This window comes from Scyliorhinus torazame, chromosome 14 (genome assembly GCF_047496885.1).
Source record: "Scyliorhinus torazame isolate Kashiwa2021f chromosome 14, sScyTor2.1, whole genome shotgun sequence".
Taxonomy (NCBI): Eukaryota; Metazoa; Chordata; class Chondrichthyes; order Carcharhiniformes; family Scyliorhinidae; genus Scyliorhinus; species Scyliorhinus torazame.
In genome coordinates, this window is record NC_092720.1 from 101,724,445 (window position 1) to 101,738,234 (window position 13,790).

Below are 13,790 nucleotides of genomic sequence, written 5' to 3' on the forward strand. Positions count from 1 at the left end.
CTGAGGGACACCACTAGCTGCTGATTCTAACCAGCGAAACACCCATTAATCCCCACTCTTTGCTTTCTATTAATTAACCAAACCTCTATCTATGCTATTACTTTACCCTAAATGCGATGCAACTTTATCTCATGCAGTAACCTTTTGTGTGGCACCTTGTCAAAGGCTTTCTGGAAATCCAGATATACCACATTCATTGGCTCCCCGTTATCTACCGCACTGGTAATGTCCTCAAACAATTCCACTAAATTAGTTAGGCACGACCTTCCCTTTATGAACCCATGCTGCGTCTGCCCAATGGGACAATTTCCATCCAGATGCCTTGCTATTTCTTCCTTGGTGATAGATTCCAGCATCTTCCCTACCAACGAAGTTAAGCTCACTAGCCTATAATTACCCGCTTTCTGCCTACCTCCTTTTTTAAACAGTGGTGTCACTTTTGCTAATTTCCAATCCGCTGGGACCACCCCAGAGTCAAGTGAATTTTGGTAAATTATCACTAGTGCATTTGCAATTTCCCTAGCCATCTCTTTTAGCACTCTGGGATGCATTCCATCAGGGCAGAAGACTTGCCTACCTTTAGCCCCATTAGCTTGCCCATCACTACCTCCTTAGTGATAACAATCCTCTTAAGGTCCTCACCTGTCATAGCCTCATTTCTATCAGTCACTGGCATGTTATTTGTGTCTTCCACTGTGAAGACCGACCCAAAAAACCTGTTCAGTTCCTCAGCCATTTCCTCATCTCCCATTATTAAATCTCCCTTCTCATCCTCTAAAGGACCAATATTTACCTGAGCCACTCTTTTTTGTTTTATATATCTGTAGAAACTTTTACTATCTGTTTTTATATTCTGAGCAAGTTTACTCTCATAATCTATCTTACTCTTCTTTATAGCTTTTTTAGTAGCTTTCTGTTGCCCCCTAAAGATTTTCCAGTCCTCTAGTCTCCCACTAATCTTTGCCACTTTGTATGTTTTTTCCTTCAATTTGATACTCTCCCTTATTTCCTTAGATATCCACAGTCGATTTTCCCTCTTTCTACCGTCCTTCCTTTTTGTTGGTATAAAGCTTTGCTGAGCACTGTGAAAAATTGCTTGGAAGGTTCTCCACTGTTCCTCAACTGTTTCACCATAAAGTCTTTGCTCCCAGTCTACCTTAGCTAATTCTTCTCTCATCCCATTGTAATCTCCTTTGTTTAAGCACAAAACACTAGTGTTTGAATTTACCTTCTCACCCTCCATATGTATTTTAAATTCCACCATATTGTGATCGCTCCTTCTGAGAGGATCCCTAACCATGAGATCATGAATCAATCCTGTCTCATTACACAGGACTAGACCTAGGACCACTTGTTCCCTCGTAGGTTCCATTACATACTGTTCTAGGAAACTATCGCAGATACATTCTTTAAACTCCTCCTCAAGGCTGCCTTGACCAACCTGGTTAAACTAATCGACATGTAGATTAAAATCCCCCATGATAACTGCTGTACCATTTCTACATGAATCCGTTATTTCTTTGTTTATTGCCTGCCCCATCATAATGTTACTATTTGGTGGCCTATAGACTACTCCTAACAGTGACTTTTTCACCTTACTATTCCTGATTTCCACCCAAATGGATTCAACCTTATCCTCCATAGCACCGATGTCATCCCTTACTATTGCCCGGATGTCATCCTTAAATAACAGAGCTACACTACCTCCCTTACCATCCATTCTGTCCTTCCGAATAGTTTGATACCCTTGGATATTTAATTCCCAGTCGTGACCATCCTTTAACCATGGTTCAGTAATGGCCACTAAATTATAGTCATTCACGATGATTTGCGCCATCAACTCATTTACCTTATTCCGAATACTACGAGTATTCAGGTAAAGTATACTTATGTTGGCTTTTTTTACCTCTGTTTTGAATCTTAACACCTCGATCAGTAACCTCTCCTAAGTTATATTTCCTCTTAACCTTTCTCCTAATTTTCCTTGTCGTTGAACCCATATCTTCACGTAACAACCTGCCGCGTCGCTTACCATTAATGTTTTCACTTCCCGTTTTATTTCTTTTAGTATTCCTGGTCCTATTCACCGAGCTTCCCTCAGTCACTGTACCTTGTACTGTCGCCCTTTTTGATTTTTGACTATGGTTTCTCTGCCTTACACTTTCCCCCTTACTGCCTTTTGTTTCTGTCCCTGTTTTACTACCTTCCAACTTCCTGCATCGGTTCCCATCCCCCTGCCACATTAGTTTAAACCCTCCCAACAGCTCTAGCAAACACCCCCCCTAGGACATCGGTTCCAGTCCTCCCCAGGTGCAGACTGTCCGGTTTGTACTGGTCCCACCTCCCCCAGAAACGGTTCCAATGCCCCAGGAATTTGAATCCCTCCCTCTTGCACCATCTCTTGAGCCACGCATTCATCCTATCTATCCTGCCACGAGCTAGTCAGAGTAGCTGACTACTCTGACTAGCTTATGGCACTGGTAGCAATCCTGAGATTACTACCTTTGAGGTCCTACTTTCTAACTTATCTCCTAACTCCCTAAATTCTGATTGTAGGACCTCGTCCCGTTTTTTACCTATATCGTTGGGTGCCTATGTGCACCACGACAGCTAGCTGTTCACCCACCCCCCAAGAATGTCCTGAAGCCGCTCCGAGACATCCTTGGCCCTTGCACCAGGGAGGTAACATACCATCCTGGAGTCTCGATTGCGTCCGCAGAACCGCCTGTCTATTCCCCTTACGATTGAGTCCCCTATCACTATAGCCCTGCCTTTCTTCTTCCTGCCCAGCTGTGCAGCAGAGCCAGCCACGGTGCCATGAACCTGGCTGCTGCTGCCTTCCCCTGGTGAGCCATCTCCCTCAACAGTATCCAAAGCGGTATATCTGTTTTGCAGGGAGATGACCGCAGGGGACACCTGCACTGCCTTCCTACTCTTGCTCTGTCTTTTGGTCACCCAATTACTATCTCCCTCAGTAACTTTCACCTGCGGTGTGACCAACTCGCTAAACGTGCTATCCATGATGTCCTCAGCATTGCGGATGCTCCAACGTGAGTCCATCCGCAGCTCCAGAGCTGTCAAGCGGTCTAACAGGAGCTGCAACTGGACACACTTCTTGCACGTGAAGGAGCCAGGGACAATGGATGTGTCCCTGAGCTCCCACATCGCACACGAGGAGCATGACATGTGTCTGGGCTCTCCTGCCATGTCTTAAACCTTAGGTAAACTTATACAACTACAATTCCAAAAAACAAAAGAAAAAATAAATCAATTAGACAATGAAAAGAAAAACTACTTACCAGTCACTTATCAGGGATAAAAAGCACCTCCTCCTCACCCAGCTTCGAATTCCCACCTAGACTCAAATTCCCAAACTCACTCTTTGCTGTCTCACTCTGGCTGTGTCTTCTCTGGCTCACTGGGAGAACTCACTCTCAGAAAAATAGAAGTTAAAGTTATTCAAACAATGTTAAAAACTACAGCCCATAAAAGGGGAAGGGCAAAATACATTATTTTGAAATTTACCATTAGATTTCCAATGCACCTTTCACAACTTTTTTCAGTTATAAATACTTATAAGGGTAAACTGACTAATTTGTGTGTGTTAACATTTCTTTGCATAAATCTTATCAACAGAGTTGCATCAGTGGTTGGCAGTGCTGCCTCACAGCTCCAGGGACCCGGGTTCAATTCCAGCCTCGGGTGACTGTCTGTGTGGAGTTTGCACTTTCTCCCCGTGTCTGCGTGGGTTTCCTCTGGGTGCTCCAGTTTCCTCCCGCAGTCGAAAGTTGTGCAGGTTAGGTGGATTGACCACACTAAATTGCCCCTTAGTCTCCAAAAATGTTAGGCGGGGTTACAGGATTATGGGGATAGGGTAGAGGTGTGGGCTTAAGTAGGGCGCTCTTTCAAGGGCCGGTGTAGACTCGATGGGCCAAATGGCCTCCTTCTGTGTTGTAAATTCTATAATTCTATGATTACTGGAAGTGAGATGAACATTTATGTAATATGTTCATATGGAAATTGTGGTTCTGATTGTTTCATTATACTTTTATGGAAGGGAATAACGTTAAATTCATGGGGCTAGAGGGCGGCACGGTGGCACAGTGGTTAGCACTGCTGCCTCACGGCACCGAGGACCCAGGTTCGATCTCAGCCCCGGGTCACTGTCCATGTGGAGTTTGTACATTCTCCCTGTGTCTGCATGGGTCTCACCCTCACATCCCGAAGATGTGCATGGTAGGTGAACTGGCCATACTAAATTGCCCCTTAATTGGAAAAAAAAGTAAAATTTATGTTTTAAAAAAATGCATGGGGCAGAGATATATCAGTAATATAAACAGAAAAGGATCATCTTTGAAATACATACTAGGGAATTGAGGAGACAACCTTTTTTGGGATGGTTCATAGAGTTTCTTATCATCATAGAGTTTTTACAGCACTGAAAGATGTCCTTCAGCCCATCGTTTCAGCACCGGCCATCAAGGACCTATTTACTCTAATGCCATTTTCCAGCACTTGGCCTGTAGCCTTGCATGCTATGGCATTTCAAGTACCTACCTAAATGCTTCTTAAATGTTGTGGGGATTCCAACCTCTGCCACCCTTTCAGGCAGTGACTTCTAGATTCCAACAGTCCTTTGGGTGAAAACGCTTTTCCTTGCATCCCTTCTGGACTTCCTGCCCCTTACCATAAATCTATGCCCCTGTTATTGACCCCTCCACCAAAAGGAATTTTTTTCCCTATCCACCCTATCTATGTCCCTCACAATTGTATCCACCTCAGTCTTCTCTGCGCCAAGGAAAACAACCCCAGCCTAGCCAGTCTCTCTTGATAGCTGAATGCTCCAGCCCAGGCAACATCCTGGTGAATCTCCTCTGCAGCCTTTCTACTGCAATCACTTCCTTCCTGTAGCATGTGACCAGAAATGCACACAGTACTCCAGCTGTGGCCTAACCAGTGTTTTATACGAGTTGATTCAGGACAAGTTGGAACTTCTGTCCTGGGATGCATTCTCACCCCATTCCATATTCTAGAGTTGAGAGCAATCATACGTATTACACTGTGGACAGTGATGGGCAGCCACCTTACATGGTGATGTTGCTCGACCACTGTGCAACAGACTTTTATTCCACACAGCCATTTGTTTTCACTGATTGCTTTTGTGAAATTGTCATTTTAACCTATAAATCCTCAGGCCCTTAACATCAATAAATAGTAAAGATTGCATCCATAGTGACAGCATTGCTCGAGTGTAAATGATGGAAAATTAATTGGTGGTATTTACTGTTTGTTCTGTGTCATAATATATGTGCCGAGATGTGCACAAACGCTATGTACTCAGCTCCACTTCACCCACAATATCTGATGGATGAATAATTCACGCACTGCTACCAGAGTCAGTACACCTTGATAAGTCAATACTATATTTTGCAAAAATTAAGGATTTTCTAGATGCTGAGTAAATACAAAAAAAATTTTTGTCCAGTAGGAAAGGCAAAGATAGAAAAGCTACAAGGTTTTTTGGCAGCACAACAACCAAATGTTTCATCTTTTCTTTCAAAATAGAAAATAAACTGTGGTAACAGAAATGCGTTGTAAACAATTAAATAGCCAAATTCTCAACAAGGTATTTGCTACAATACACATACATGGCTACAAATTCAGAACTTCAATACTGAAAGTGGCGATTGTTTTATCTATAGACAAATAACACTTTTCCAGCCTGTCATGGCGGGACCCACATTGGAGATTTGATGGCCCAGCCATAGTGTCAAGCAAGAGATTTTGCTGAAGCAACAAAGCCCCAACTTTAGGCACAGAGTCAAATGGTTGCTACTGAGGCCGTCGGTGCCCTCGCAGAGGAGGCAGAGTTGACCTTTTTGGCTGGGGCCAAAAATGCTGGTCCCTGCAGTTGGAAGGGAAACCAACTCCATCAGATATGACAAGGCTGTGAGGGCAGTGTTTGCCCTGTGGCAGCCTCCTCCTTGAGCAATGGAACCTCTTCCTCTGATGCTGCCCCTCCAAAAAAGCTGCTGAGAAGTTGGCTCTATTCCAGCTGTCTGGCAGCAACCCCTCCCCTCCTCCTCCACATGGTAGAACATAGAACATACAGTGCAGAAGGAGGCCATTCGGCCCATCGAGTCTGCACCGACCCACTTAAGCCCTCACTTCCACCCTATCCCCGTAACCCAATAACCACTCCTAACCTTTTTGTTTTGGACACTAAGGGCAATTTATCATGGCCAATTCACCTAACCTGCAAGTCTTTGGACTGTGGGAGGAAACCGGAGCACCAGGAGGAAACCCACGCAGACACGGAGAGAACGTGCAGACTCCGCACAGACAGTGACCCAGCGGGGAATCGAACCTGGGATCCTGGAGCTGTGAAGCAACAGTGCTAATCACTTGTGCTACCGTGCTGCCCTAAAGCCCTGGTAGGGGTGGCTCCACCCACCACCAGCAAATCATTGGTGATCCAGCAAAATGGGGCTTAAATGGATGTTTAATCGTTCAAATCGGCCAGTTGTCTCCAATCGACAGGCAGCCAAACTGCTGCCATTCCCATTGCTGGGAAACCTCTCCAGCAGCGGGACTGCACCAGTACTGCATCCTGGCATTTTACCAGTCATTTCGTCTGTATTGCCTCTCCCTACCTCTTCTAACAAAATGCACCACTACATACTTGTCTGTGTTACATTGTGTCTCTTGTCTGCTGATTCTATCCATGTCCTTTTGTTTCGTATCATCCTCGCCTCCAAATTTGACATAATTGGCAAATTTTATATTAAATAATGATATTTTATTCAAGACACACATTTGTAGCTCAAAGGCTGAAGTGACATGCATCAAACAATTATACATATATATACCGTGATCACTTAAAAACATGGAAACATATTACAATCACAGATTAACAGAATTAAACAAACAAATTCAGCAGGTAACAATAAAGTAGCACATGGGATGCTGAATGAATATTAATGAAAGTATTAAAATTATATTAAAGTTTCAAAAAATAAATTTAAAGTACACAATTCTTTTTTTTCCAATGAAGGGGAAACCTAGCATGGCCAATCCACCTACCCTGCACATCTTTGGGTTGTGGAGGTGAGACCCACACAGACACGGGGAGAATGTGCAAACTCCATACGGACAGTGACCCGAGGCCAGGATTGAAATTAGGTGTAGCTTCATTAATCTTCCATGTTGACAAATACAATTACACAACTTGAATGAAAATGAATACTTCTGCTTTCAAACACAAGCTGGTTTAATGTCAGTTTACAGTCAAGATTATGCTTACTGCACATTCTCCCATGGTTTGTTGCCTGGGGTGTGGGTCACAGCATCCCTCAGAGAATTAAAAACCAAACTAAGTGCTTGACATATAAATATTAATTCTGACAGTTTTAGTCAGACAATAAGGACCGTCTAAATATGGGGCGCGATTCTCCGCTCCCGCGCCGGTTTGGAGAATCGCCTGGATCGCCAAATTTTCCCACCATGCCGGTCCGAAGCCCTCCTGCGATTCACAGAAGCGGCCACATAGGCACAATCGCATTTTGCACGGCACGGTCCAGTGAATCGCTCGAGACAGCCAAAATGGCCCCGCAATTCCCAGTGCCAGATGGGCCGAGTGGCCTGCCCAAAATGGCGGGTTCCCCCCCGGCGCCGTCCACACCTGGTCGCTGCCGGCAGGAACAGCGCGGGAACGCTGGGTGGCGGCCTGCGGGGGGGGGGGGGGGGATCCTGCACCGGGGGGGGGCCTCAAATGGGGTCTGGCCCGCGATCGGTGCCCACCGATCGTCGGGCCGGCCTCTCTGAAGGAGGACCTCCTTTCTTCCGCAGCCCCGCAAGATCCATCAGACATCTTCTTGCGGGGCGGACTCGGAGAGGACGGCAACCAAGCATGCGACGCCGGCCGGGTCATGTATGCGGCGCCGCCTTTACACGGCGCCAAGGCCTGGTGCGCATAAATGATGCGGCGCCGCTCCTAGCCCATTATCGGGCCCTGAACCGGTCGGGATAGGGGCCGTTTCACGCCATCGTGAACCTCAACGGCGTTCACGACGGCGCGAACACTCTGCCTCCATTTCGGAGAATCCAGCCCATAATCTTTCATTTACTGGCATGAATCGTTTTGTGTGATGGCCTGTTTGTCAATCTGAGTATTGGATGCAGTTACGTATTAGTAAATAATAGCATGAACCTTTTTAAGCCTTTCTTAAATGTACATTCTCTGCTAAAAATGATGTTGGATTTTGGAGATTTCCGATTGTCAGCAACAGATGTTGAAATACAACGCAGTCATGGAGATCTTCCTGATGTGAATAGTTTATTCTGTGTATTTTAGTAGAATGCACCACCATATATCAAATTGATAAATACAGATTCTCTGCTGTAAAGTGTCCTTGAGATGTTATCACTCTTTCATTATGGGGATTGTGACTTTAGTCTTTCAACCCATTGTTGTGCAACAGATAATCAGCATATTGGCTACTTACAAATTAGTTAAAAGTACTTCAAATTTTAGGTATACCCTTGACCCTGATTCACTAAAAGTCATTTTTAAGAATAACAAAGTAAGCAACGTTTTTAAAAAATAATTCATTCTGCAAAACCAGTAAGTATAAGTCAAAAGGAGCATCTGGAAGAATGTTTGCATTAATTGCAATTAACTAAATCAACTTACCAAAGAGATTGATATTTGCAAATATTGCATAACACTGATGTGAGCTGCAGTGATTGTTTTATTCTGCAGTCACAAAGGCAAATTCAGTTCAGATATGAAACCTGTTAGTTTATTTAGTCCAAGTGGCATTTTTCTAATGAAACTATGCAATGTATAACAAACTTTTAATGCTCTGGAACGGGTTTAACTTTCCTTGATCAGTAGAATATGAGCAGATGAATAGCTCAATTTCCCATTCTGTTCTCAACAATCTGCAATTTTGGCTCTACCATGGTTTTGACAGTGGACGACGCTTCCGGCAGATTGCACTGGCAACACCAGTAATAAATGCAAACTGAGAACTCAAGCCAAAAATGAGATCCTGATGGAATTTTAACCCAGTCTTGAGTGGAGGAAGCAGATATCAACTCAACCCTACTATTGTGAGGTTGTTGAGAAGTCAGTGAGGGTTATTAAAGGTCAGCATTAAAAAGAAAGCTTCACTTTGCATACCTCTGCTGTTCCAGGTTTCCCCCCCTGCCCCCCCACCACATACTCCATTCCCCCCAGCCACAAAGCTCCTGCAACACCACCCGCACTATCCTACTCCTAGAATAACCTTGCAACCACAGCTTTCCATGGATATCATCAGAATTTCCTCTTTTCATAGGGCAGCACAGTGGTGCAGTGGTTAGCACTGTTGCCTCACGGCCCCGAGGTCCCAGGTTCGATCCCGTCTCTGGGCCACTGTTCATGTGGAGTTTGCACATTCTCCCTGTGTTTCCGTAGGTTTTGCCCCCACAACCCAAAGATGTGCAGGATAGGTGGATTGGCCACGCTAAATTGCCCCTTAATTGGGAAAAATGAATTGGGTACTCCGAAATTTTTTTTTTTTTGGAAGTACTTCAAGAATTTCCTCTTTTCCTGTGGGCCAGCTGCCACAATCTTTCAGAACTGGCTGAGCAGCTGACATGCAGAATTCAGTCTAGCACCGGCGTCGACTTTCAGTGCTGCAGAGGATTGCCACCGACTTCCAGCAGTTTCTCATAGGACTTAAAATTGGCACCTCTGTCAAAATCACTGGTTACATCTTTTGTTCAATGTATACACATGAATTAGGAGCAGGAGTAGGCCATTTGGCCCCTGAGCCTGCTCTGCTATTCAATAAGCTCATGGCTGATCTGACCGTGGCCTCAACTCCACATTCCACTTACTCCTGATAACCTTTGGCACCCTTGTTGGTCAAGAATCTATCAACTTCTGCCTTAAAAATATACATTGACCCTGTCTCCGCTGATCTCTGGAGAAGAGAGTTCCAAAGAGTCACGACCCTCTGGGAGCAAAAGTCTCTTTGCATCTCGTTCTTAAATGAAAGACCCCTAATTTTAAAACTGTGTCCCCCTAGTTCTTGCCTCTCTTAAGGAAAAACATCCTTTCAGCATCCGCCCTGTCAAATTTAATTCTCAATCTTCCAAATTCCAATGAGTATAGGCTCAGCTTGCCTAACCTTTCTTTATAAAATAACACCCCCTCTCAGCGATCAGTTGAGTGAACCTTCTCTGAATTGCAACATTCATGCTACACAAGTAGCAGCCAATGCCTATCTCCAACAAGAGGGAATCTAACCGTCGTCCCTTGACATTCAATGGCATTCCCACCACTAATCCCATATTATCAGTGTCCTGGGAGTCACCATTGACCAGAAACTGAACTTGACATACAAATACTGTGGATACAAGAGCAGGTCAGAGGCTGGGAATCCCGAGTAACTCACCTCTTGACTCCCCAAAGCCTGCCCATCATCTGCGAGGCACAAATCAGGAGCGTGATGGAATACTCCTCTGATGAATGTAGGATATTGTTATATTGTCAGATGGCCCCATGGAATGTGAAAATGAAAGCTATTGAAGAGTTCCCAATACCGTCAACAAGGAGAGAGTTTCAGAGATTTCTGGGTATAAGTGGTTTCTACCGAACATTTGTGCTAGATTTTAGCAGAGTGGAAGCTCCACTGACGGAACGTTTGAAAAAGCACAAGAAATTTCAGTGCACATCCAGAATGTCAGGAACCATTTGATAATCTGAAAGTTGTGTTAACCACCGCACCAGTTTTAGTAACACCGAGTTATGACAAGCAATTTAAGATGCCCATTGATGTGAGTGCTGTGGGCATTGGTGCTGTACTATTACAAGAAGACGACGAATGTATAGAAAGACCTGTTGGTTATTTTACTAGAAAACTACATGTTCATCAAAGGAAGTATTGACTCATCAAAAAGAAGATGTTAGGTTGGATTCTCCGCCCTTGGGATGCTCCATTTTGCCAGCAGCCCGGGGGTTTCCCGACGGCATGGGGCTGCCCCACCATGGGAAACCCTATTGACTCGCTGGCATAACAGAGCATCCCGCTAGTGGGGTGAAATAGAAATGTGGCACGGCATGGCAGAGAAACAAGCCCATTGAGTTTGGTCTTGGTGTTGCAAGACTGTTTAGATGGAGTTTATTGCTACAGCCATTTAACTTGACAGTTATACATGTAGCCGGAAGAGAAAACGTAATTGCAGATGTTTTAGCATGACTTTGAGATGGGACAGACTCGAAAGTTAAAAGTTGGGAAAGAACCACTGAAATGGACTATACAATGTTTAAATTTGCACATGCATAAACATGATGAGATATGTGTCATGTGGTGTAATAGTAGTATTTTGTAATGAGTAGTGTTTAAAGTTACAATGGCTTTGGAAAATGAAGCCATCTTTTCATATTATTGGTTAATTTTTTTAAAAAGTGAAATGTGTGATGAATATAGGAATTTGTTATATATATTATATTTTGTTGTAAGAATGTTATTAAAAACCCTGGATTTAAATACATACAGGTAGTATATCTGCTATAGCTGTGATTAAATATAAATGTGAGGTAATAATTTCTTTTAACCATTTACTTGTTTACAGAGATGGCTAATGGAACATTGTTTATGTTTTTGGAGGTTCCCTGAGGTAGATAATTTGAGGGGCTGTATTTAGTTCTAGATAAGCAGGTCATGGGACACCTTAGTGGGAGGAGACTGGGAAATGTTCATGCTTGCGATGGTGTAATTAATGGGAGGAGCCAGGTCTGTCTGTTTTTTGCAGCCTGCTGGAAGAGTTTAAGTTGAGCAACAGTTTGGCCATAGGAATTAAGTCTGATAAGACAGAAGGATTTTGAGATTGTTCAGAGAACAGCAAGAACCCTGATTGATAACTATTTCTGAGTGGAACTGTATTGGATTGCTTGGATGAAATATGTATAGTGTAGGGCATAAAGTTTTTCCTTTTATTTAAGAACTGTTTAACTATTAATTGTAAAGCTATTTCTTTGACATTAATGTGGTTAATGTTTTGTTTAAATTAATGTTTGTTTCAACATAAAAGATGCCTATTTGTCAGAGTCATCACTCCTGGGGGCATGGTGTGTATGTGTGTGTGTGTGTGTGTGTGTGTGTGTGGGTGGGGGTTGGGGGTCCTGTCCTCATTGTTTTACCAATATAAAAATTTGGATTTCTCGTCCAACATCCTAAAACAAGTTGGGGACTGGTCCGGTATCCTAACATTCTACACTTGCCTGGATGAATGCAGCTCAAGCAATACCTCAAGAAGCTTGACACCATCCAAGATGAAAGAAACCTGTTGGAGTGGAGCCCCCTCCAAAAATATTCATTACCTCTACCACCAGCACACAGTGGCACCAGTGCGTGCCATCTACAAGATGCACTGCAAGAACTCACCATGGCTCCTTGGACAGCATCGTCCAGACACACTATATAGAAAAACAAGGGCAGTAGACAATGCCTGGAAATTTCCTCGAAGCCACCCATCATCCTGACTTGGAAATCTATTGTCGTTCCTTCGCTGTTGCGGGGTCAAAATCCTGGAACTTCCTTCCTAACAGCACTATGGGTGTACCTACAACATATGGTCTGCAGTGGTTCAAGAAGGCAGCTCACCATCACCTTCCCAAGGGAAATCAGGGATGTGTTCTAAATGCTGGCCTACCAGTGATGCCTCTCATCCCATGAAAGAGTGAAAAAAACATTTAATTTACATTTCTTTTCTTCAATATAAATTTTGAGTACCCAATTCATTTTTTCCGATTAAGGGGCAATTTTAGTGTGGCCAATCCACCTGTTCTGCACATCTTTGGGTTGTGGGGGCGAAACCCACGGAAACACGGGGAGAATGTGCAAACTCCACTTGGACAGTGACCCAGAGCCGGGATCGAACCTGGGACCTCGGCGCCGTGAGGCAGCAATGCGAACCACTGCGCCACTGTGCTGCCCTATTAATTTACATTTCTAATCACTTGCTGTACCTGATTCACGGAGCAGGACACCCATATCACTCTGTATCTTCAGAGTTCTGCAATCGTTCCCCATTTAAATAACATACTGCTTTTCTATTATTCTTGCCAACATGGACAAGTTCATATTTTCCCACATTATATTCCACCCTTAATTGGAAAAAATGAATTGGGTACTCTAAAGTTAAAAAAAAAAAATTGCCTGAAGAGATATATTATAAATAGACCACAAATCATAAACTCAATATGTCACAAACTACGAATCATGTACAATTCACAGCTTAAAAATAACATACCATTGCCATTATCCATGATGTGGAAGGACCTGAGGAAGGAGCAGCGCTCCGAAAGCTCGGTATTTGGAACAAACCTGTTGGACTTTAACCTGGTGTTGTAAGACTTCTTCCTGCGATTCCCATTATCAATCACAAAGTGTTTTTACGTTTGCTCTTTGTGATCTTATGGCGTGATTCACCGGCCACGCTGCGCCAGAAAAGCAGCCACAGTTGAAAGTCCAGAGACCCCACACCCGGGACCTACCTGACTCACAACGCCTCACAAAATTCTTTTTTAAAAAAAATTACTTTTTCTGAGTTACAAAGCCAGGGCTCAGAGTGTGGACAGGGGCGAACCCCTAATCCAGCTCCTTGCCTGCTCCAAAAACCAATTCAAATTCAAATTGAATCCAATTCATGGTCCCCACAAGAGAGACATACCAGATCTGAGCCAAAAGGCAGAGCAGATACTACACTTGATCTTAGGCAAAACGCCGAGAAGCGAT

General features: G+C 43.9%; 1 pseudogene; it reads right to left on the reverse strand.

The window, feature by feature from the left end:
* Positions 1 to 13,584: 13,584 nt before the first annotated feature.
* LOC140390928 (U2 spliceosomal RNA) lies at positions 13,585 to 13,790 on the reverse strand (annotated as a pseudogene).